Source organism: Diceros bicornis, chromosome 12, assembly GCF_020826845.1.
Source record: "Diceros bicornis minor isolate mBicDic1 chromosome 12, mDicBic1.mat.cur, whole genome shotgun sequence".
Lineage (NCBI taxonomy): Eukaryota > Metazoa > Chordata > Mammalia > Perissodactyla > Rhinocerotidae > Diceros > Diceros bicornis.
Genome location: NC_080751.1, coordinates 44,752,098 through 44,776,749, shown reverse-complemented (window position 1 = coordinate 44,776,749; position 24,652 = coordinate 44,752,098). Strand labels below are relative to the sequence as shown.

General features: G+C 41.6%; 1 protein-coding gene across 2 annotated transcripts in view; it reads left to right on the top strand.

The window, feature by feature from the left end:
* Window positions 1–24,652, top strand: part of TMEM178A (transmembrane protein 178A) — a 50,791-nt gene that overhangs the window by 8,996 nt on the left and 17,143 nt on the right. The window lies entirely within an intron of this gene.

Here is a 24,652-nt window from a genome sequence, read left to right as displayed (position 1 = left end):
GAGCCGGTCTTCCTCAGCAAAAAGAGGATTGGCATGGATGTTAGCTCAGGGCTGAACTTCCTCACCAAAAAAAGAAAAAAAAAAGAAAAATTATGAAGCTAATCATCAGAGTGACAGTTTAACATAGCAGAAAATAACCTGTAGGGAAGAAACCCAAAATATAGTGGCCACTAGGAATAATGGAGTGTAGCCCAATTGGAGCTCAGTATTTGTTTTATGCCACTGATACGCAAGAATTACTTATTCCAGGTGATTTAATCCTGAGCATCTGACATATTTTAGGGAAACTTCGGTGCCCAGACAATGGAAGTATTGGTCGAAGGAAGCTAAAACTAATAAGTACTAGAAAAATAGGGAGGCTGAACTAAAGAGTGGCAGAGAAAGTGACAGTGACTGCTAACATGAATATTTCTGAAAAACAGTCTTTTGTTCAGGTGTTCGAAACAAACAAAACAAAAGACACAAGGAAACCGTTTACTATTCAGCAATAAAAGATAAACTCCAGCCAGTGTCTGCCAAAGAAGCGTCAAAATCGTGTTATATTTCTTTCCTTTTTTCTCAAGGGTTACCTTTACTTTCTGAAAGAAACTCAAATTGGTGGGAGGAAAATGGGTGAGCACATGTAGAATCAAAGATTCACTGAGTTGAAAGGAACTTTGAGCAGCAATCCTCACCCAGTTTGTTTACTATAATGCCCGTGATAGATGGCTGTCACGTGTGCTGGGAACTCCTGTCAATTACGTGCATTTCCTAGCATACCGGCTCTAACTCCTTCCTTTTCTCTCTGAAAGCGTATTATCAGAATGCCTGTGAGGGAGGGCATGTTGTTATCAGCATAATCTCAAATCAGTTTTAATTTATAAAACAGAGTCTGTCATTTGAACAGGGGAGGCCCTACCATCTTACATAGAAGAGACTTAGAGACAGCAGTTTGATCGGTCCTGGGAGGGGGTGCTTTATCCAGATTGTGTTTTTTGGGGTGCAGGGGTTGTGGGAGGAGCTGATGGATATTGTGAGCGTGGGTGCTTCAGGTTCCCAAAGTCATCCCCAGCCACCACCACTGATTTGGAAATTGGGAGCCATATAAATAACTCATTACCTGTTAATCTTCTAAACTGGTCCCAACACACCTGATTTGGGAAAGTTAAAAAAAAAATGACAAGAGAAATCATAAAAGGTCACAGTTTTGTATGCCCTCCAAATGTGATAGAGGTATTGAAATACATATGTCTGAGAGACGTGAAACAGAGTTGTTCCCTATTTTCTAAACCACACATATGGACAATTCTGTGGTAATATTTGATTATGCCATGGAGGAAATTGAGTGATTCTTACTAATGGGCCCCGGATTTTCATTTTGGAAATTTGTGGCATAGGTATGTTTTAGAGTATGTTTTTGTTTCTAAATCATCACATAGTTCTTGTTTCAGGGCTCTTCCAGTTCTATTTGCAGGTTAAACTGGCAAACATTTTTTTTTTTCCTGGCCAAGAATTCTCCCATGTATGTAGTTTTCTGGATTTGTTTTTATGGCTGAAAAGGTCAGATACAGCAGCATTTCTGATTAGCTACGAAACATAATTTGGGTTGTGGGTCTAATTTTTTAAAATGCAATTAATAAAGTGCTTGACAAACATTTATCCACTTGCATAGGTGGGTTTATTAGTTAAGGATCTTTTAGAGCCAAATAACAGAAAACCCGAATAAAAATGGCTTCACCTACTAGGAACATGTATTCTCTCCCATAACAAGAAGTCTGGAGGAAGTCTGTACTCAGGCCGGTCAATTAAAGAGTCAATGCTGTTGGGCTTCAGTAGACCCAAGACGAATGATTTTGCCTCATCTCTTCGTGGTCACAGCAGTGCCCAGAGTCAGTTCCTCACACAGCAACAGTTCAAAGGCTAGGAAGCAGGAGAGAGGCTGTGCCCGTTTTTTGGAAACCATTCTTACGATAAATTTAATTTTCAGAAGTCTCTTAGCAGATTTCCCAAAGGTCTCGTTCATCAGAATTATGTCACATGACCATTCCTAAACCAATCCCTGGCAAGTGGAATGGGATTATCATGCTTCTCTTAGACCAATCAAGCTTCCCCCCTGGTACTGGGAAGGGGCACAGCCTTCCCAGGAAGCACTTGGTTGCCTGACACCTGAACAAAATCTGGCTTCTGTTAGCTAAGGAAGTGTGGCTGTTGTGTACACAACCATAGTACCTGCCACAGCAGGGAAATCCAAATGGCAGTCCCATCCTACCTGTGGTCATTCCATAGGTAGAACGGGACTGAGAGGAGAACCCAGATTTCCTGCCAGCTCTTCCACATTTACCATGTTCTCTCTCCACATCCTGACCTGATGGGCATAGGGGAGGAAAAGCCTCTTTTTCGCTCTATAATCCTAGGTTCTCAGGATGGGGCCCTATAAATTAGACTGACAAAAGACAGATTAACAAGAGAAAAACAAACAGTAGTTTATTAACATGTGCATCATGCACGTACACGGGAGTCCTCAAAGATGAGTAACTCAAAGTGGTGGTTAGAACTTGGGCTTATATAGCGTCTTAACAAAAGGACAATACATTTTTAGAGAAGTGACAAGACAAAAGAAAAGGACTTTGAATTTCTAGGGCTGACAAATTGTGGCAAGGCAAATATATAGGGAGACATGGTAGATAAGGGCTAATTTGAGCAAGGTCTTTGTAGATTCCTCTGGTACGTCTGTGGGCTGATAAGGGTCTAGAGTTATCTCTAGTGATTAACTTCTATCCTTCCTGGTAGAGTAGGAAGGAGGGGGACACCTTTACAAATTTTTGTCCTGCTTTTAGGCAAATAAGAGAAGGGCAGAGAGCTTTTCTTGTATCTGCTTCTTTTCAATTACCTGGAGCTCAAAATAATCCCTATGCCAAAGTAGCATATTTGGGGTAGCATATTCTGCTCCCCTTCGTGGGCATATGGAAGTGTCCTGAAAGGCTTGTGCTTTGCTTTTTGAAGAGATGTTTGTGACTCTTTAATCTCTAGTAACTCAGAGACTGCATGGTTGGATTTAAGGAGGCTTATTTATAATTGCACTTTAAAAAATGGAATGTAAAATGTTCAAAATTTTGCATTTTAGGGGATATTGATGTGCTTTGAGATCTGATAGTGCAGTTGCTATAAATTTAATATATGCTAGACTGATGAGGTCAGTGTTGTTTCAAACCTGAAAGGCCACCTGAGGAAGCTGTTGTTTGGCTCTGTATGATTTTGTGTTTGGAGGAGTGGGATGGAGGGAGAGAGTATTAAGATGAACCTCAGTCATCTCGCCAGAAATGTTCAAGTCAGACCACTCCAGGGCACTTCACATTTGCTGATGGAATTGCTATGCTCCTCTTGGACCTCTCATTTGAAACTGAGAGGCCTATTTATTAAAGCTTGATACCTCTTTGGAGGAGGAATTACAAAGCAAGAAAACAATTTGAACTGTTGCAGATGGGCTGAGCTAGTAGGATTTTGGCACAGAAGCCTCAGAAGATGGTGTAAAGCCACAAGGTATGTGGGAGGACATATATTTGGACCACCAGATTGCATGCCAATTTGTAGGCTCAAAAAGAAAAAAAGCAAGCAAGGAAGCAGGAAAGAAAGGAATTAGGAAGGAGCAAATGAGCAATGATTTGGTGGATCTTTGGGGAACCATCTCTATGAGATCTTGTTTCTTTAAATATCTATTAGGTACATTTATCTTTCTAAAATATAATCTTATCATGTCTTTCCTTTGATTAAAAACCACTGTCTGATGGATTCCTCAATAAGCTAAACAGAATTACCAAATGATCCAACCATTTCGCTCCTAGGAATATACCCCCAAAAATGGAAAATGGGGACTCAGACAAAAACTTGTACATGAATGTTTATAGCAGCACTATTCACATTAGCCAAAGGTGGATACAACCCAAATGTCCATCAGCTGATGAATGGGTAAACAAAATGTGCTGTATCTACATAATGGAACATTATCCAGCCGTGAAAAGCAATGATGTTGTTGGGGAAGAGGGAGAATCCCCCTCCACCCTTTCCCTTAAGGTTCTTCTGGCTGGCCAAATAATTAAAAGACAGGTTAGCAGGAGAAAATAATACCAAGTTTAATAACATGTATACACAGGAGAAACAAGGGAAACAGTTCCTCAACAAAATGGCAGAGATTCTTGTCTTAAATACTATTTTCAGCTAAAGACAAAGGACGATGTTGGGAGTAGGGGGTTTGGGTTTCCAGAGGGGAAGAAGACAATTCACATGGAGAGGGAAATGTAAATGTTTGTCTGGCAGTTCTTTACAGGGCCACCTATAGAGAATGTGGCCGGAGAGACAGGAATCATAGTAATCAAGAGTATATAGATTTAAGTCCTCTTCTGTCTTGATAAAAGTGTCCAGAGATAAGGTCATATCCCGCCCCGCCCCCCCACCGCTTCTTAGTGCACAGAGGGAGATACCTTTACAAATGTAAATATTTGGTAAACAGAACTTTGAAAAGAATGGGCTTAAGGAGGACCCTGCCAGTCTGTCCATACTCAGTTAAATTCTTTCAGGCACTTAGTGGGGGAGGTCAAATGTCGTCAGAGAAAATAATCAAGGTAAAGAGACATATTTCAGGGTGGCCAAATTTTGATCTCCCACAATGTACTGATACATGCTACAACACTGATGAATTGTGAAAACATTATGCTACGTGAAAGAAGCCAGACTCAAAAGACAATGTATTGTATGATACCGTTTATATGAAATGTCCAGAATAAGCCAATCCATAGAGACAGAAAACAAGGAGGGAGGATTGGGGAGTGACTACTTCATGGGGACAGGGTTTACTTTTGAGTTGTTGAAAATATTCTGGAACTAGATAGTGGGAATGGTTGCACGTGTACTAAATGAAAATGAATTGTACACTTTAAAATGGTTAACATGGTAAAAAAGAAAAAAACAAAACAAAACAAAAATCTCTGATGATTTTCCACTGCCCACAGCTACAAGTCCAAACTTCTCAGCAGGTCATAAAAAAGCCTTCACTGTGTGGCTCCAACTACCTTTCTGGTGATATACTCGGCCACTTCTCTGTGCAATCTAGGGTCAGGCTACACCAGACCATTTGCTGTTCCCTCAATACTTATGCCCTTCACTCTGTGCCGTTGCATATCCTGTTTCTCTGGCCTGAAATACAGTCCCCTCTTGTCCACCTGGGCACTCTTCCTTGAAAGCTCAGTGCCATTGTTATTTCCTCTGTAGATTTCCTTGATTCTCCCCTTAGCCTCTCATTGCCTGCAGAATTAATTGCTTTATTAGCTGGGACCCCAGTGTGCTTTATACATACCTCTCTTATAGTCCTTCCCACGTTGTATTGTGGTTTGTTTGCGTGTCCATTTTACCCCCTACTTTAAGACCAGGGGACAGATGCCACCCAGCTCGGGATGTGGCACACGGTGAGCTTCCCATAGAATGGCTGTTGAAAAAACTGCACTGGATTGAGTCAAATCACAGTCATATCTGGTCCATTCTCTTCTCACCCACTCCAGTGTTTTTCTTTCAATTCAAGGACAAGGAGAAAAGAGAATTATTCTCAGTTTTCAAAAACTAGGACACTAATAATTCAAAGAAGACCAAGGACTTGGCATTAAAAAAAAGTAGTAATAGTAGTAGATGTGAAAAAAAACATTTTTGTTGCTTTTAGTTTCGAAGTATTCAAAAAATCAATGTAAAATGAACAGAGTGCTTCTTTATGGGGGATTTTCCTCATAAACTGTTCTTAATCCTTAACTAAAGGATTATACTATTGTTGAGGTTTTCTTGTCTTGCTGCTTATCTCCATGGGAAGTCTCTACCTTCCAGGAACTGTTCCTTTGTCTCTGTTCTCTCACAGGACCTAGGAGGGTGGTTTTCAAATACTAGGAACTCAATACATAGGAAGTGTTTTGCCAAGTTCATTCTAAGTATTTCCTTGTACAGTTTTGGCTTATTAAAATTCTTTTTTTCAATAAAATTGCTGCAAGTCCAATGACATACTTCCTTTTACCAGAAAGCCGAATAGCTGGAATGAATTACTGACCTTCCTTCATCAGGCTGTTACCTGAGCTGTGTCAGGTGTGTCACTAGGGAGGCTCTTGGGTGCTGAAAAATGCCCGGAGACTCACATGGGGTGCAAGAGTGATCTTCGGACTCTTGAAGCAGAGATGGCTCTCCAAGAGAGTGGTGGCTTTGCTGGCATTCTGAAGTGCTCTCCCTCTCAGCAAGTTTATTTTGCAGTTTATTGAGGTGACAGGAGTCAGGAGATGTGGGTCATCTTCTTCACTCTGCTATTAACTAGCTTGTAACCTTGGGCAAGTCACCTCACCTCTCCAGATTGTCATTTTCTCATTTGTAAATATAGAGGTTAGATCAGTGTAACCTGTTGGGTCCCTTGTAGCATTAACTGGCTGTGATTATAGGATGCCCAGAAAACAGCAGCTTAATTAACTCAGCAAAGTGTAAGGCTAGAAAAAGGTCAGTTCTCTCTGGAAGCAGGTATGCATTAGGACAATCCAAGTTTGAGAGCCTTTTCCTGTTTTCAATTGTTCCCCCACATGTCTTTCCTTTGCTCTTTTGAATGTGACATGCTTTCTTATTGCTAATTTTCTTTTTCATTTCCTGAGAGTTTCAAAGGAGAAAGCAGAACTTTCTGTATTGTTCCAGGAATTCTCTTCTGTGGGAGTAATGTTTGCCGTTTGGTTGGAAGGACTCAACTGTATAATTTTTTCTTCTTAGATGATTTCATAGGGAATTGGTAATAATAAATTATATCTGGTTTTAGGAACTGGAGTTAGAGTTTATAATAGACAGCAAAAAAGGAGGACCCTTCAGAAAATTGCAGAGTATAATTTAAATTTTGCCTTACTTGCTCATTTTAAATTTTTTTGAAGAAGTTTTGAAAAGGTTTCCATGAAAAGAAAAAAATCATATACTTTTTTTTGTTCCTACAGGAGAAAATTCTAGGTTTATTCCTTCTTGGCTTCATGAGAGCATTTAATACAATCCACGTGAAGTCAAAGAGAAGTCCTCAGTTATCTGTTATGCTTCATTTTGTTCAAAAGTTTTAGAGATGTACTTTCTGAATTTAATAATCCACTGTGTTAAATACCTGGAAGTTATATTTGATCATTTATATATAATTCATATTATGAATCTTGGTTTTTCATTTCAGTTTCTTTTTTTTTTCCCTCAAATGTTATTTTAGGTGGCTATGCCACATATTGTAATTGGCATAATAGTTAATTTCACTGAAAGCTCTATTCAAAAATTTGAACATGATATAACTTGCCTTGACCCCACATTTCCTCCTTTAGGCAGATGAAAGGAAATGCCCAGGTCAACCTCTGTAGTCATCCATGGCAATGATTATAATGGCAGATCTGCTGCTCAACTTCTGATGCTTGATAGGATCAGTTAATTTTACTTAAATCCTTCCACACGAAGCAGAGATTTGGTAGACAAGACGATCATCTGCATCATCTCCATCATGGTCATGCTGATTCTTATTGAGAGTTCAGAGTGTGACTTCCAGAAGACAGACTGGGTATGGTCTAAGGTATTGAGTGTGGTCTTAACTTTGGTCTCTTGATTTGGGAATATATTTCTTAGAAAGTTTCTTCATTCTTTTGAGATTTTGTTTGTTTGTTTCCTTTTACAAACAGTAACACTAGGCAGGGTCTTACAAAATCTATGGGAGATTATGAGCTAGGAAACTGAAATTATCCTGTGGTAGCCGTAGACCAGGAGTGCAATACTCATGCAATGTGTGAAAAAGCACCTTCAATGTACACAGCTAATTCCTTCCACGCAACTCAGAGTAGTTTTTATGAAGAGAAAAAGGAGACGTGTTCCCTGACTATGTGATTGGAACTGCTGGTGATTACCGTTTGTATACAGAGGGGCATGTGTGCACAGGGTGGAGTCGGGGCAAGATGAAGAAGCCTGGGAACCAGGAGATACAGGCCTGGTCCTGGCTCTTTCTGCTACCGGTGGGACCTTGGTAAGTTATTTAAACCTCTCTGGACTTCACCTTCTCATTTTTAAAATGAAGAGTCAGACTTCATGATTTCTAAGAATTTTCCAAATTATTACATTTTATGATTTATTTAGAGCATCGGGAAGTAAAGGGTGAGTTTTCCAGTTAGCTAAATCCTACCTTTCTGTGCATCAAAACTTGTTTTTATCTAACTGGAGTTAATATCTAATAACTGGAATAAATATCTAATATTTATTCAAGGCATTATGCACATCTCTTCCTTCTGAAACAGAGAGCACTAAATTTAAATTTTGCTAATGACTCAAGGTTATCATTGTGAACTATGATGTAATACCTAGGTACCCTTAGGGAATATAGAGGTGTGTAGAACTATGTGCCTCAAAACTAAATGAGACTATCTACTATCCTTTTAAAAAAACGATTGTGCTTGTTCCCGATTTTTTTTTTACTGCTTGCTGCTTTTCTAAATGTCACTTTCTTTTGCTTCCATTGTTTACTTCTAGCTGTCCCTTTTTGTATTCCGCTTTGCTGCTTCTAATGGGCTAGGAACAGGGGGCCATAGATGAAGCAAGTTGGAAGTAGGTTTGAAGTTAGAGCAAATAGTCTCTAGGCGGGATTTCAGGAGGTCTTGAGGATGAAGACCTTGGGACTAGATTGTCACTGCCCTAGGCCTTGGGATGTTCTTCTGTGTTGCAATAAGTGAGCCTTGGATAAGTACAGTATTGAGGTGTATAGTACTTCGTGTTTATAGAATGATGTAAAGTTAGTGACCATCCTTCTTAGAGGAGAAAATGAAGGTGAGAGCCGGGCAGGAATGACAAGCCCAAGGGACTGCAAGAAGGCTCAGAAATAGAAAGGGGTCACTGAGAGGACAGATGGGCATGTCTGTGAGAGTGTCCAGATGATTGACAGGCACGGCCAGGTCTCATGTGCAGAGCATCCCACACAGTCATCCTGTTCACTGCCTCAGCTTGCCAGCCATTCTCTACCATGACAGCCCATTACTACCTCTTTAGATAAAGCAGATACAGGGGATTGGCAGTGGTAAGGTTTAATTAGGACCCATGGATGCTGAACTTCTAGTTAATTGTTATTCTGTGACTCCTCAGGACCACTTGTAGTAGATTAAGAAAATCTAAATTGGTTATTCATTCTCTGTGTATTTACATTTAAATCCCACTTTATTAGCTTGCAAAATACAGTATCTCTCCATTTCAGCATAAATTTGGACATTGACTAATTTGCACTTGTTTAATCTGCAAGCTTGGCAATTTGGGGAAGCCTCCTACCTCCTCCATCCTCCCTCCCCAAAGTCTCACCTCACTGGTCCAACAAAGCCAAGAATGTTATTTTAGGCTATAGGAGCCATGTTAAAAACTACCACTGGGTTTCTCTAAGCTTTTCTGAAGTTTTAAAATAAATAAGTAAAAGTGAGAGTCACATAGGTCAGTCTCCTGTGGGGCTCTGTTTGCTGTGTTTTCTGGGTACACACGGAGGAAAAGCAGCCAGGCCTGGTGTTATCCTGGAACCACAGCTCCCCTGCCCAGGTGGGAGCCAGAAGGGTCTAATGTCTGTAGCCGTGGCTTCCTCCAGGATTGTGTTCATGTAACTCCCGAGGGTCATGGGGAGGTGTGGGGAAGAAGCCACGAGATGATCAGTAATTAGAGAAACAGGACTGTATGTACCATCCCTTTAGCACGGGAGTGAAGTGTGCCACGATTGTGTACCACTTGTGTTAGCTTTTTCATCTCTTTTAACACAATCAACGTGGGTGAGGATGGGCACAGTGTGGAAGCAACTTCTGCTTTCTTCCCTTCTCATGCTGGCCCCTCCTCACTTCTAGAAAAATACTGTCATAATCGAGCTCAGGATTCCGAAATTACAGTCCCTGTAGCCCTGTGGCCCGAGGCCTTATTTATCCGAGGCTTCGGATTGACTTCTTTATTGATTTGGGCTGATAATCATGCAGTCTGTTGGGCTGTTTCTAATTATTTTGGCTATCTTAATTATTGGATTGTGCATGATCTGTTCTGTTTGAATAATTTCTCAGCAAAAAGAATTGAACCAGCTAAGGAGTGCATGCACCTACCTGGTTCCTATCTGCTTCTGCCTCTCACCCTTTGTGTCATGTTAAATGAATCATTTTGCTTCCTTGTTTTTCATTTTCCTCTCTGTGAACACTGAGAGAATGATATTTATCTTGCGGCTTAAGATTTAGGGACACTAAATCTCAGGCACTAGCAAAATGTAAATTGTTGCTATCAGTTTGATAGGGCCATTCATGCTGACTTCATGTAGTTTAAATCTTAATTTTTTTCTAATTATGAACTTTCATAAACACATACTCATTCTAGAAAATGCAAAAAACTGCAAAGAAGAAGACAAAAATCATCTATAACCGGCCACTTAGTTATATAACCTGTTAAAAGTTTGATTTATTTCCATCCAGTCTTTATGCAAATAGATACAGAAGCACATATTTGAGATAATATGATATATACTGCTTTGTATCCAGGATTAAGCCATGAGAATTTTTCAATTTTAATCATTTTTAATATCCGCATAGTATTTTAACGTGAGGATGCATAGCTTTCTACTTAACTAATCTTTCTGACTCCCATATCTCCTCATATCCCTTTTTTTGCCCAACTGACAGAATCATCTGTCTAAAATAAAATTTGATCATATCACTTCCCTGCTTAAACCCTCTGTGGCTCCTGATAACTTGCTGGACGAAGCCCTGCAGTGTGGGGGAGGAGCCCTTCCTGCCTGGTCTCTTCCGAACTGCCCTCTTAGTACTTTATTTCTCATCATTCTCCATCTCACACTTTTTTACTCCAGCAGTACTGAACCTCCTGTCCATCAGTCTCTGTGACCACTCCTTACCTCTGCACCTTGGCTTTTGCTGTTCTTCTGTCTGGAATGCCCATTCCTGCCCCTAACACCACCAACCCCCTACCCCTTGACCTGACTGACTCTGACTCAGTTTTGAGATTCATTCCAGGAGGGCTTTTCTGACCTCCCCTCACTGGGAACCAGTCTCTCTGGGCAGTTCTGTAGTGGCCTGCTTCTATTGCCATCACTTAAATGCCTGCTGGCCCCCTCCAATCCGTACTCCACACTGGAACAAGAGTGAAGTGTTTTATGCTTGTTTGTCTTAAAAGATCAATTCTGATCCCGTCTTCTCTTAGTTTACAATCTGTGGTGACTTCCACTGAGGCTCACAATAGAGATCAAGTTTCACCCCACTTTCAGGCCTTTGTGGGCTAGCCCTCACTTTCCTCTCTAGCAACATCTTCCCTGGCACCCCCTTACTCTCTGCACCCCAGTCCCGCACCCCTTCCTCTTCAAATCCCTGTACATGCGCTTCCTTCTGCCCCACAAGGATAATCCTGCTCATCCTTGGGCCGTCGCCCTCAGACTGCCTCCGCCTTCCCCTCGTAGCTCAGGCACCCTGTTCTAGGGGCTCAGAGCACTGCGTGCCTCTCCTTTATGTCCGAGTTGTCATTTTACATCTATTTGTGCTATTATTTCAGTAATGCCGGTGCCCCCCTTGACTTTAAACTCTCTGAGGGTGGGGCCTGTGTTCGTTTTCATTCAGTTTATAGAGTTATTGGGGGAAAATCACAAGGTCCAATAGCTGAAATTAGACAAGCTCTTCAACAAATCGGGCTGGATAAGACCACTTCAGTCAGATGTGACCAAGTGGGGCAATGCAGGAAGGTGGGTTAAAGGTGATGGTGCATAAAGAGTGCCTGGTCTCTTATAGTCCTTGGAATACCCTATGAAATCAACATTATCAGCCCCATTTTACAGATTAACTAAGACTCAGAGAATTTCATCAAGATAGCAGGTAGTAGGGCCGTAATTTAAGGTTAAGCCAACCTCCAGGATAGGGAGGCGATGTGGAATGAGGACACGCTAGTCTAGGCTGTCTGTTAGGAAGGGGTGGACCTCCTGGTGCGCGGTTGTAGAGCCCCACATGTTTGTTTGCATGTCTCAGGATACATTTTGGCAGCTGGCTGGCTCATTGCATGGTCGCGAACTGGCGAGGCAGTGAAGTGGTGGAGCCAGAGGCAGGGAGCACCGCAGAGGCTGGTTTCGTCTCTGCATATTTGTGCACCTGGTAATTAATGGTGCTCTCTGGGACCTTGTGCATTGCCCTACACAAGTGGAGGCAGCTGCTGCCCAGGGCGCCAGCGTCCTCAGAGGGCACTGTGCTAAGCCCTGAGCAGGAAGTCACCAGGTGCTCAGTCTTTGGAAAACTCAGGTACTTCTGAGCCCTGCCATGAAACGGAGGTGGCCTTTCTGCTTCTAGGCCAGGGCTTTTTAAGTTACCCCCAAGGAGGCTGAGGACTGTGGGATGCCCCAGAACAGTGGATATCTAGCCCCAGGCTTTGAAACCCAAAGGCAAAACAGAAGTCTCTGGTAAAAGAGAATAATCCATAAAGGATGTTGCCGGAGACTTTTTTTTTTTAAAAAAGTCTTCAGAATTTTCTTAAATTAGGTTTTTCTTTTAATTACTTAGTTATCCTTCAGAAACTTGGAACAGTCCCATTCCTTATCAACATATTCCTTGTCAATTATGCACAGGCTCAGGCTTATGGTGCTGAGGGCGATGCTTAAGTACAAGGCAGCTGGAAATTTTTCCCCTTGGGTTGAGGGGAGTGAGAGGAATGCTAATGTGCTGCAGCTCTGGGCTGAGCTGGGGCGGAAGGGAGAGGCCTCACTGAGCACAGGGCCTGGGGGCAAGGTGGGGAGCCCATAAGAGGCTCCTTGCCTGCAGGTTGGAGGAGCTGCTGGGGCCGGGCTGCTGACCCACGAGGTGAATGGGGGCTGGTTGTTAACCTTTAATTTTTGTGATTCTGATAAACTCTGCCTACCCACTGGTTCTTAGTGCCATATCCCCAATTGGCTGATTTAAGTGATGCTTAGCAAAGCTGCCTATTGGAATTTTTTTTTCCTGCCTGGTTGTCTATGTCATTCATGCTGCTTGATATAAGGTTAGGGCTGGAAACAATTTGTGGGCATGCTTTGATGTGATGTGGACTGAAATGTGGCGAGGAGTGTGTGTGTGTGTGTTATAAGATGTGATGAGAAGGGTAGTAAGGTACAGTTCTGGAGTATATGCAAGTTATCTCGTCCTCTCCTTGTCCTCCGACGAGGACTGTTAGGACGAGATGTGATACTACGTAGTACGTGCAGGTGGTAAACAGAAAGAGAATCACAGCTCCCCTTCACACTGTCATTGGAACTGGACCAGAAGTACATTTATATTTCAGGCTCAAGCACCTGATGGTTATTTTCACTGTTTGAACTATGTGAGTAGGTGGTTGCGTTCTGGAAGGAGAAAGAACGGGGACTTCAGTTTAGAGTGTGCGGCTGTGGGCGTGGGCCCCCTTGCCCCACACATAGGGATATTCCCATCAGGGGCTGTCAGCTTCACTTGGTCAAGGAGGAGGTTTTCCCTCTGATCTTCACTTGGGGTTGAACCACCCCCCCGCACCCCCATCTGGGGTTCATGTGTATCTGGGACTCTGGGGTTACAGGGAAGTAGAATCTTCTCCCCTGTCAGCCCTCCTTCCCCTCCCGTCCTTCCCACACCTTCTTTCTCCGCAGCTACTCCTTTGCCCCTTCTGCTGTTTTTCCTCAGCCCCACTCAGGGGTTTAGGCGCCTGAAATCCTGCTGGGCAAGCAGGGAAAGACATCTTTGCATGCAGAGCTTTGGACAGTGATTTCCTCGAGTCCTTGTCTCTGCTTCCTCGTGGATAGAGGACCGTGTGAGAACCGAGGGGATGGAAATACACAAATTGATGTTATGATAAAAGCAATGCTACATGGCAATCCGTGCCTGCCTTCTTTGTCCTTGTCCGTGTAAGAGGACTAATTAGGCATGATCAGATGTGGTCATAGTGATTCGCGTCTGACAAAGTCTGTTAAGACATCTAAGAACTGGTTTTGGAAGTAGATGCAGATTCAATGCCAGCTCTGTCACTCATTAGCCGTGGGACTTCAGGCTGTTATTTAAACTCCCCGAGCCTCAGTTTCCTCCTCTGTAAAAGAGAGGTAATGATAGAACGTATCTCATGGGGGAGATGTGAGTAAAGCTGTCAGCATAGAGCCTGGCAGATACCAAGCCCTCAGTAAATTATTATCATCACTATTTAGTTATGTGGCCATAGGCAGGCCACTTAAGGGGTCTGTGCCTTGTTCTCCTTATTTGTGAAAGGGACAGAATGTCTGCCTTATGTGACTTAGAGGGATATGTGAGAAGGCACTTTGAGTACAACATAACAGGCTATACAATAAATAAAAGCATGATTATCATTTTCCTATAACTACACTAAAGCAATTCTGGTGGTCTCAAAAGTGTGCTTATCTGGCTGCAGATTTGTGTCGTGATTTAGGGATGCCCGTGGAGCTGTTGGAGGAACCAGAGCACATGGGAAATAGTGGTAAAGGCTGCCAGAGACAGAAGGCCCTGCCCTGACTGTCATCTGCCTGCCGCTGCCACAAATGACTTTGGGGTTTGGCTTCTTCTACCATCAAGTTCTTGCCACTGGAAGGTGGTGAGTGTCATCCTCCACTCTTGTTGGAGTGAATCCTTGATAATTCATCCAATTTGGAGATTTTCTTGCTCCTTTACTTCTTGTCTCTGGTACCTACCAGGCCGCCTGACTATGAGAGGGTGGGCTGAAGGGGTAAAAGGAAGTGAAATTCAGACTTGTCAGTTTTGCTTGATCATTGCTTAGCCTTGATGATTACTTAGAAAATGTTGAAGGGGCCGGCCCCATGGCCTAGTGGTTAAGTTTGGCACGCTCCACTTTGGCGGCGTGGGTTCGGTTCCTGGGTGTGGAACCACACCACTTGTCTGCAGCCATCCTGTGGTGGCAACCCATGTACAAAATAGAGGAAGATTGGCACAGATGTTAGCTCAGGGTGAATCTTCCTTAGCAAAAAAAAAAAGGAAAAGAGAAAGTTGAAAATATTGTTCAAAATCAGTTTATATTGTTTTTTTGAAATTGATTTCAATAACCTATCAAAGCCCAGGTGTACAACTCTATCAGTTATCGAGCCAGGAATAGAACAGGCTCTCTCTTTAGATCCTGAAGGCTGGCTTTAAAGGGGCTCCTAGTTTCCATTTATCTTGATGTGTATCTGTGACACATCCCATCATAAATCCAGCAGCCCCTCTGGTGAAGGGGACACGAGCACATTGTTCATGGCAGCAAATATGTTTGAATTTTTTCACAGTCTGGGCAGAGCTATTGCCCTCGTCTATATTTTCTAAATTACCTACCCAACATTGCTTTCCTAACTCCATATACAGTAATAATTAGTCAATTTAGCTTGATCCAGGGCTCATTTTCGTAAAGGAAACAAACTTCTGAAAGTGTAGCTCAATTAGAAGGATTCTCTCAAAACACGTGGAAAAGGCCAAGAGTGCATTGTTTTTAAGGATTATTTGCCCTGGAACACTGCCAACCATTCTAAAATTGGCAGCCTTTCTCTAGTCAGTTGCTCTTTTCTGAGTATTTGGGAAATTTCTAAAGCCATCAGTATTTGTAGGTCATCATGTGGCAGGTGGGACATCTCTCTCGCTCTCTCTCTCTGCCTTTCTCCCTTTCTATTCCTCCCTCCTGCTCTCTCTCCCCCTCTCTTCATTTCAGAGTCATAGTTTAGTTACACTTTGTTAGTTTTTAGTTTTTGTGGAACCATATTCTAGATTCAGAAGGTAGGTCCTCCATCTAAAAGGCACTTACTAAACAAATGTTTGTTGAATGAATAAATGAATAAGTGAAAGAAAGAATAAACAATAAAAGGATTGACTTTTGATGGCAAAAGGTGCTGACTGATACTTGACCGCTAATTTTTTCCCAAATGCTGGAGATGAGGATGAAATTACAAGGACTGTAGTCCCTCAGGTCAGGTCTCACACTTTTCTCATCCTGCTTGTAAAGGGGGCGGAGGGAGAGGGGGTGGGTGGACACTGTCCTTTATTAAGCATCACCTCTGAGCTAGGCGTTCTTAGGATACTTGATATATACTGTCTGATTCAATCCTCACGACAATTCTGTGAGGTTGTATTACCTCTACTTTACAAATGAAATGGAGGCTCAGAGTGATTGAGTTTATTGCTCTAAGACTCACAGCTGGTTCCAAAGCCAATATTCTAGTTTATACTCTTGCATACTGCTTCTTATACACACATATTAAATGAAGAAAACAAGTTTCTCCCAATATTTGGGAGTACCCAGGCTTACCCTTCTGATTTTAAAAAAATTAGTTCATTGATGTTCACACTAATTGAAAACGTCATGGAGATTGGAGAGGGAAGAAGGCTCAGGTTTGCTTCCCGCCCTGACTGTTGGGATGTCTTCCTGGATCCAGGAGATTCGAACTTCAGGTGTGTATTAACAGCAGCTTTAGACGCGTGTACTATTAAGATAGCGTTTGTTCAGACTGTATCGGTCTCTCTGAGGTCAGCATGTTATGACCAGAGCAAGAGTAACCAGCAGCGACTGTCGCCTGTCCTGGTAACGCGGTATCCCCTGTGGGAAGGAAAATACCACAGTGTGTTGTGGCTGAACATCCACTGAGTCGATGGCTGTGCATATTCGGTTTCACATGAGACGGGGCTCAGGGAACAAGGTATGAGAGTGGTGTTGGTCTTGCCTGTGTCTGCCTTCTCTCCAAAGGCTTGCCATATACCCTGTCCCACACTGGCAACTCTGAGATGGAGAAAAAGGAATAGGACCCGTTTCCACATTACTGTTCTCTCGTCTCCTGCTGGAGAAAGAAGGTAAAGGGAAGGAGAAGAGGAGAAGGGGAGGGAGAGAGAGGCACAGAGTGCTCAGCTGGGCTGAAATCCCCCATAAGCCACATAAAATCACATCTGCTCTTTAGCCTCCAATTATAAATCCTCCACCCACCAGCTAAGTCACTGACTGTATGCCAGGATGGTTCTAGGAGACTGAAAACCCCTAATTTTAAGTTGTAAAGATTTTATTACCTTTTACTGTAGATACAACATAATAACTAAATTAAAGGAAATTTAAATTTTAATTCAGAAAACCAGTGATTATCCATGGCCCTAACCCAACGACAATTGCCACCTTTTCACAGAATCATGCCTGTCTGGAACACTATTATTTCTGGTTTGCTCCTCTGTCACTTTTTTTTTTTTAACTCCTTGTGATGATGTTACCATCTCTGCAATAGGTTGAATCTGTCACACTTGTCATTGAAGACTCTCTCTCTGGCCCCTAGAGATCAGGTGTTTACAATTCAAGGAACTCACCTGAACTAACACTAATAGTATTATATAAGTGTTTCATTTAATTCTCCCATGAGATAGATGGACTATCACTGTCTATACATATACTACAGCTGAGGAAACTGATGCCCAGAGAGTTAAGTAACTGGCCAAGGGCACACAGCTAGTGAGTGGTGAAGCCAGAGTGCAAATCCAGGCTGTCTTGCTCCAAAAGAATATAGAGTGAACACAGACATAATTCCACACTCCTAAGAAGTTGATTCTTCATTAGTAACATGAAATAATTATAGCAGGACATGACAGTATGTTGTGGAGAGAGAATCTAAACGAAGAATAACTTTCACACCATTCAGGCACTTCCTGTATCAAACATGTGCTCTCAGTTGCTTTTACTTTAATTGGAGTCTTATTCACCTTTGTCTGGAAATCTCTGTCCAGTACCATAGCCACCAGCCACATGAGTCTATTGAGCACTTGAAATGAGACTTGTCCAAAGGGAGATGTGCTGTAAGTGGAAAGCAAACACCAGATTTTGAAAACTTAATATGGAAAAAAGTATGTAAAATATTAATAATTTTCAAAATATTGATTGCATGTTAAATTATAATATAATACAATTAATCTTAACTGTTTATTTTTGTAGTGTGACTATTAGAAAATTTAAAATTATATACAGTCATGTGCCACCTAATGACATTTTCGTCAAGGACAGACTGCATATACGATGATGGTCCCAAGAGATTAGTACTATATAGCCGGTGTGTGTAGTAGGCTATAACATCTAGGTTTGTGTCGGTACTGGGGGAGGGAGAAATTTCCCTCTACCCTTCTAGGTTCTTCTGGCTGGTCTAAGAATTAAATTGACATGAAACAGATTAACAGGAGAAAAACAAACAAAAGTTTAATAACATGTATACATGAAACCCAGGAAAACTAACTCACCAAAACGGCCAAAGCCCTCACCTTGAATACCATCCTCAGCTAAAGACAAAAGAAGATGTTGGGGGTGAGGAGAGTCAGGGACTTCAAACGGAAGGAAGGCAATTCCCAGGTAGGTGGGAAGGAGCAAACATTTGGAAAACAAGTGTTGGCGAGACAGAAACAGAAGAACACAGAGGGGAGCCCAACAGTCTTTTCTAGGTTCCTCCCTGTCCACCACCTAGTTCATGTGATGCTGAGGTGATAGCTTGCTTCCTGAGACAAGTTTTTTAATCTGTATTCTTTTAGGCAATTAAGGGGGAGTTAACAAAAACTTTCTGAGTCTCTTGTTTCTTAAAAATAATCAGCCTAAAATAATCCTCATGTTTAGGAGACACATTTTGGGGTGGCAAATTTTGTTCCCCTTCAGTACACTCTATAATGTTCACACAACAACGAAATCACCTAAAGGTGCATTTCTCAGAACGTATCCCTGTCATTAAGCTACGCATGACTGTATGTGACTCACATTATATTTCTACTGGACAGCACCACTCGCGATTTACTAATTTGGTACTTCTCTCCTTTAAATTCTGGAGACTTGAGGTTGAGTTTGCCCTCAGGGGCTTGACCTTCAGGCCTGGTTTTGACCACCTGAGGCTTAAAAGTCAGCATTAAGCCACTAAACTTACTGTACTTGGTTTATTTATCTAAGTGGGGGCTGTTCATACCCATTGAAGGAGGTGACGAGGAAAACATTTTCTTTTGTCTGCTTAGCACCTGATTCCCTCCGAAATTAAATCTCTGACAAGAACATGGCAGCCACCCTGCCCTGTGATCCCACAATTGATCTTTCCTTTCAAACTGGGGTGTGTGCAGGCAGAGCTGGTGGGAAAAGAGTTCTTTATTCTTCTGTCAACGGGCCTGTTATGGAATTCCAGGTTGCCTTTGAAATGTTTTAGGAAACAATGCAGACTGTTCACTGATCTTTTTTCATCTACTAGAGAACTTGAAGCATCAGTTATACTGCCGTGGTTAGCAACTGTTGCTGACATCTCTCTCAAATGTCGTGGAGCCAGAAAGAAGTCACGGCCTCGGCTCTTAAGGAACTTGGGATGTTCAGAGGGAGGCAGACTTTCTGATCTTTTAGGAAATGACAAAGACTGAGTAATCAAGAGCCAGATGGTGTGGCTCAGTCTCTACCTTCAAAATATAGCCAGAGAAGGGAGTGGGCTGCACCGGCTGTGGTGTTTGGGGGAAGGCGTTTCGAATGAAGCCAATGGGCCTGGAGGGCTAAGTAGGTTTTGGATTGTTTTAAGGTGAGGGCTGTAGGTACAGGAAGAAATGGGCATGTCACCACCAGGGACAGCAACAAAGCTATTTAATAAACAATTATGTAGTACTACTATGTGCCAGGCACTTTATTTTTTAAATACATAATTCTAAAATAAATGCATATTGACATTATGGCGAATAAAACTGTGTCCCACTTATAGTAATCAGTTTAAAGAATCTATTAAGTTCATGATACGGTAAAAGGCAGATGGATATAGCAAAAATCTTAAAGGTTTTCATATTCCACATTACAGATGGGCGACTGAGGCCCCAGAGGCCCCACGTCTTCACACGCAGATTTGTCAGTGTGACTGGCAGGGCGGGCTGGAGGGTGGAGAGAGGAGTGGCAAGGAGGCCAGTTAGCCAGCCAGTCTTCAGGAGTGAAGTGGTGGGAGTCTTGCACTGAGTGAACAGGAGAGCCATTGGTTGCGCCATTGTTCTGGCAGCTGTTTCATGTGTCTGTTTCTCTGTCTGTATACTTGGGCTAATCTGTGATGCCCATTTAGGATACAGACTCCTATGTGTGGCAATGGTTCTGTACAACAAATGTGAGCAGAGCCGAGAGAGAACTCATAATCAAATGCTGACATTTATTGAGTGCCTTGAGTGGGCCACATCCTATGCTAAGTCCTTGAATTACCTCTTTCATTCTTCACAATAACCCCACAGAGTATCTGCCATTATTCCCCCTCTTTTATAGGTGAGACAACTGAGGCTCAGAGATGTTAAGTAATTTGCTCAAAGTCACACAGCTGGGATTCAAATCCAAGTCTGTCTGACTACAAGGCCTTTAGCCATCACCTATACTGCCTCATTGTTGATTGGGACTAATGACTTTTTGCAGCATGTTCTGCTGTTCTCACATTTCTCCCTCATTTAACCTAAGTATGGGTTTCTATGACTTAGCTTGGAATTTGATTTCTCTCTCTAAGCATCAGAAACAACAGAAATTCACCAGACCATAAGCTTCATTCCTAACTCCTGTGCAGCATATTTATATATCTTATTCTATGGTGTATATCATCATTCAAGTGGCTCTACGTGGCCCTTTAAGAAGCTAATTAATCACTAAATATAGATCATAACTTGTTCTTTCCAACCCTCTGCGTGTCTCTTCCCCCCATTGTGTGATGCCATCTGGTGCTATGAGCTCATGCTTTTTGTGTTCCTTTGCAGAGAGCCAGATTCATTGCTCTCTACACCCAGAAAAGCCAGTTAATTTCAAAGTTTGCATGCATGGCTTTGAAAAAATTTGAATCTGATGCCTCCTTGTGGATTTTCACAGCATCACTAACATGACATTGCACGGAACTTTTGTCTGTACCACCAGTTATGTGTATTTTGATACTTGTCTTTTTATCAAAAGGACCTAGTTTGTCTTTGCAAGCCATTAAGCAACTATAGGTCCTTTCCTATGTGATTTTTGTCAAGTTTCATTTTGTCAGTTTTATGTGTATGCTGCAGGAAGCCAAACCTTAATAATACGTTTTCCTCTTGGAATCTATTTGATTTTCTGCTATGACAGTGGAACACGTGTTTAAGCACAGGGAGATAAAACAGCTAATGGCAGGCCTCTGACACCTCTGCTGATCTGTCCTTCACTCCCGCTTTCTCTTCCAATTCTGCCTACAGCCTCTAATCATCTTCTAAGGGCACAGAGCACCGGGGCTGTAAAATATTTTCTTGCAAAATCAGCTGAGATGCTGTGGGCTCACCACAAGCCTCCCAAATCATTGGGATCTTTGAGGACTGCTTATAATTGTCCGGTCCAGACTTTCTCACTCTCCCAACCTCCTTTCTCTTCTCATTTCAGAGTTCTTGGCAGTTTAAATTTAGCCTGGGAGATTAGTGGGGAAGGAAAGGTAATTTGGTGATGAGTGCACAGCTTACCTCATTCCTGGCACATGCCGGACTCCCCTGGGAAAGCTGGAGAGCGCTGGGCCAGCTGCCCACCTCCTGTCTGCTATTCTTCGTACCCATTGGGATCATGCCTGTTCCCAGCAAGGGGCAGAGGAGATGAGCCCTGAGAATATTTGCAATGATGTAGAAGGAACCACGTGTTTCCTTAGCACAGGAGTTGTTCTAGCGCCAGCCCCTCTGGGTCTGAGAGAACCATTTCTCCCCAGTCAACACCCCGTCTCCAGCATTAAGCAGCTTCCGTGAGATGCAGGTAGGGTGAAGCCCTTGAGTCAGCCATGGAGCCAACCTCATCTCCAAATAACATGTATTCAGAAGTGTGGATAATATACAGACAGAAGCCTCAATTAGGTATAAGCTTTGTTTCCAAAAGAGTATATCTTGGTGCTAAACTGAAAAAAATTATTTTTCACTTCAAATTGACAGTTTGTTTAATAACTACAGTCCCAACTACTCCCAGAATTAAGATGCATTTCTATAAGATTCAGGATTTCCAACTTTCCTGAATGAGTAATATACAAAGTTTGTGTAGCAGCATATATGTATAAAGCTTGGTTACTACTTTGCCCTGTGGCCTTGTGCTAGTTACTTAACCTCTCTGAGCTTCATATTTTTCTACCTACTTAACGGAGCTAATAATACCTATTTTATGTCTAGCTCATAGGGTTGTTGATGAGTGTCAAATGGATTTTGTCAAACGCTTTTTCTGTCTGTGAGATGATCATGTGGTTTCTGTGCTTTATTCTATTGATAAGGTATATCACATTAATTGATATTCATATGTTGAACCAATCTTGCATTCCTGGCATAAATCCCACTTTTTATGTGTTGCTGAATTCAGTTTGCTAGTATTTTGTGGGAGATTTTTGCATACATATTCATAAGGAATATTTTGTAATATTCTTTTCTTGTGACATCTTTGGTTTTGTATCAGGGTAATACTGGTCTCATACAATGATTTGGGACTTGTTCCCTCCTCTTCTATTGTTTTTTTTTTTGAAAAGTTTATGAAAGATTGTTAATTCTTTTAACAATTGATAAAATTCACCAGTGAAACCATCTGGTCCTGGAATTTTTTTTGTAGGAAGTTTTTTTCCTAAGTTAATTACTAACCCAATCTCTTTACTTGTTATAGATTTATTCAGATTTTCTATTTCTTCTACACTCAGTCTTGGTAGTTTGTGTCATTCTAGAAATTTGTGATTTTATCGGTACTATCTAATTTGTTGGCATATAATTTTTTCACAGTATTCTCTTATACTACATTTTATTTCTGTAAGATCGTTAGTAATGTCCTCTGTTTCATTCCTGGTTTTAGTACCTTAAGTCTTCTTTCTTTTTATCTTAGACAATCTAACTAAAGATTTATCAGTTTTATTTATCTTTTCAAAGAACCAATTTTTGATTTTGTTTATTGTCTGTATTTTTCTATTCTCTATTTCATTTTTTTCCACTCTAATTATATAATTTATTTCTGCTTTGGGTTTCATTTGTTCTTCTTTTTCTAGTTTCTTAAGGTGGAAAGTTAAGTCAATAATTTTAGAACTTTATTAATGTAGGCATTTGCAGCTATAAATTTCCCTCTGTGCCCTGCTCTAGCTGCATCCCATAAGTTTTAGTATGTTGTGATATTGTTTTCATTAATATCAAAGTGTTTTTAAATTTCTTTTGTGATTTATTCTTTGACCTGTTGGTTGTTTAGGAGTGTATTATTTAATCTCCACAAATTTATGAATTTCCCGAATTTCCTTCTGTTATTGATTTCTGATTTTATGGTATTGTGGTCAGAGAGCATACTTTGTATGACTTGAATACTTTTAAATTTATTGAGATTTTAAAAATTGCCTAACATAGGGTCTATGCTGAAGAATGTTCTATGCGCACTCGAAAAGAATGTGTATTCTGCTGCTGTTGGTTGGCATGTTCTATAGATGTCTCTTTTGTCTAGATGGTTTATAGTGTTGTTCAAGTCTTCTGTTTCCTTGCTGATCTTCTGTCAGCAAGGTAGTTGTTCTACCATTATTGAAAGTGAGGTATTGAAATTTCCAACTATTTTATTGTTGAATTTTCTATTTCTCTCTTTAATTCTGTTAGTTTTTCTTCATGTAGTTTGGGGCTCTGTTGGTAAGTGCATATATGTTTGTTGTATCTTCTTAATGGATTGACCCATTTATCATTATAAAATGTCTTTCTTTGCCTCTAGTAGCAATTTTTTTTTTTTTTTTTTTTTTTTTTTTTTTTTTGCTGAGGAAGACGGCCCTGGGCTAACATCTGTGCCTATCTTCCTCCACTTTATATGGGACGCCGCCACAGCATGGCTTACCAAGCAGTGCGTCGGTGCGCGCCCGGGATCCGAACCAGCGAACCCCGGGCCGCCGCAGCGGAGCGCGCGCACTTAACCGCTTGCGCCACCGGGCCGGCCCCTCTAGTAGCAATTTTTGTTTAAAGTCTACTTTGTCTGATATTAGTAGAGGCATTCCATCTCTCTTTTGGTGACTGTTTGCAAGGTATATCTTTTTCCATCCTCTTACTTCCAACCTTTTTGTGTCTTTGTCTCTTGTGGACATCATGTAGTTGGATCATGTCATTTTATTAGAATGCCAATCTCTGCCTTTTGCTTGGATTGTTTGATCTATTGTAATTCCTGATAAGGTAGGATTTATGTCTCCCATTTTGCTATTTTGTTCTCTATATGCCTTATGTCTTTTTTGTTCCTCTGTTATTCCTTTACTATCTTTTTTTTGGGTTAAATAGATGTTTTCTAATAACTTTTTTAATTCCCATTTTGTTTCATTTACTATATATATATTTTTTTTTGTGAGGAAGATCGGCCCTGAGCCAACATGTGCCAATCCTCCTCTTTTTGCTGAGGAAGACTGGCCCTGGGCTAACATCCATGCCCACCTTCCTCCACTTTATATGGGACACCGCCACAGCATGGCTTGACAAGCGGTGCGTTGGTGCGTGCCCGGGATCCGAACCTGTGAACCCCGGGCCACCACAGCGGAGCGCGCGCACTTAACTGCTTGTGCCACTGGGGTGGCCCCCATTTACTATATTTTTTATAATTATTTTCTTAGTGGTTGCCCTGTGGATTACAATAAACATCTTAATTTATAGAAGTTAAGTTTGGATTAATACCAACTGAATTTCATTAGTATAGAAAAACTTTGCTAGTGTAAGCTCCA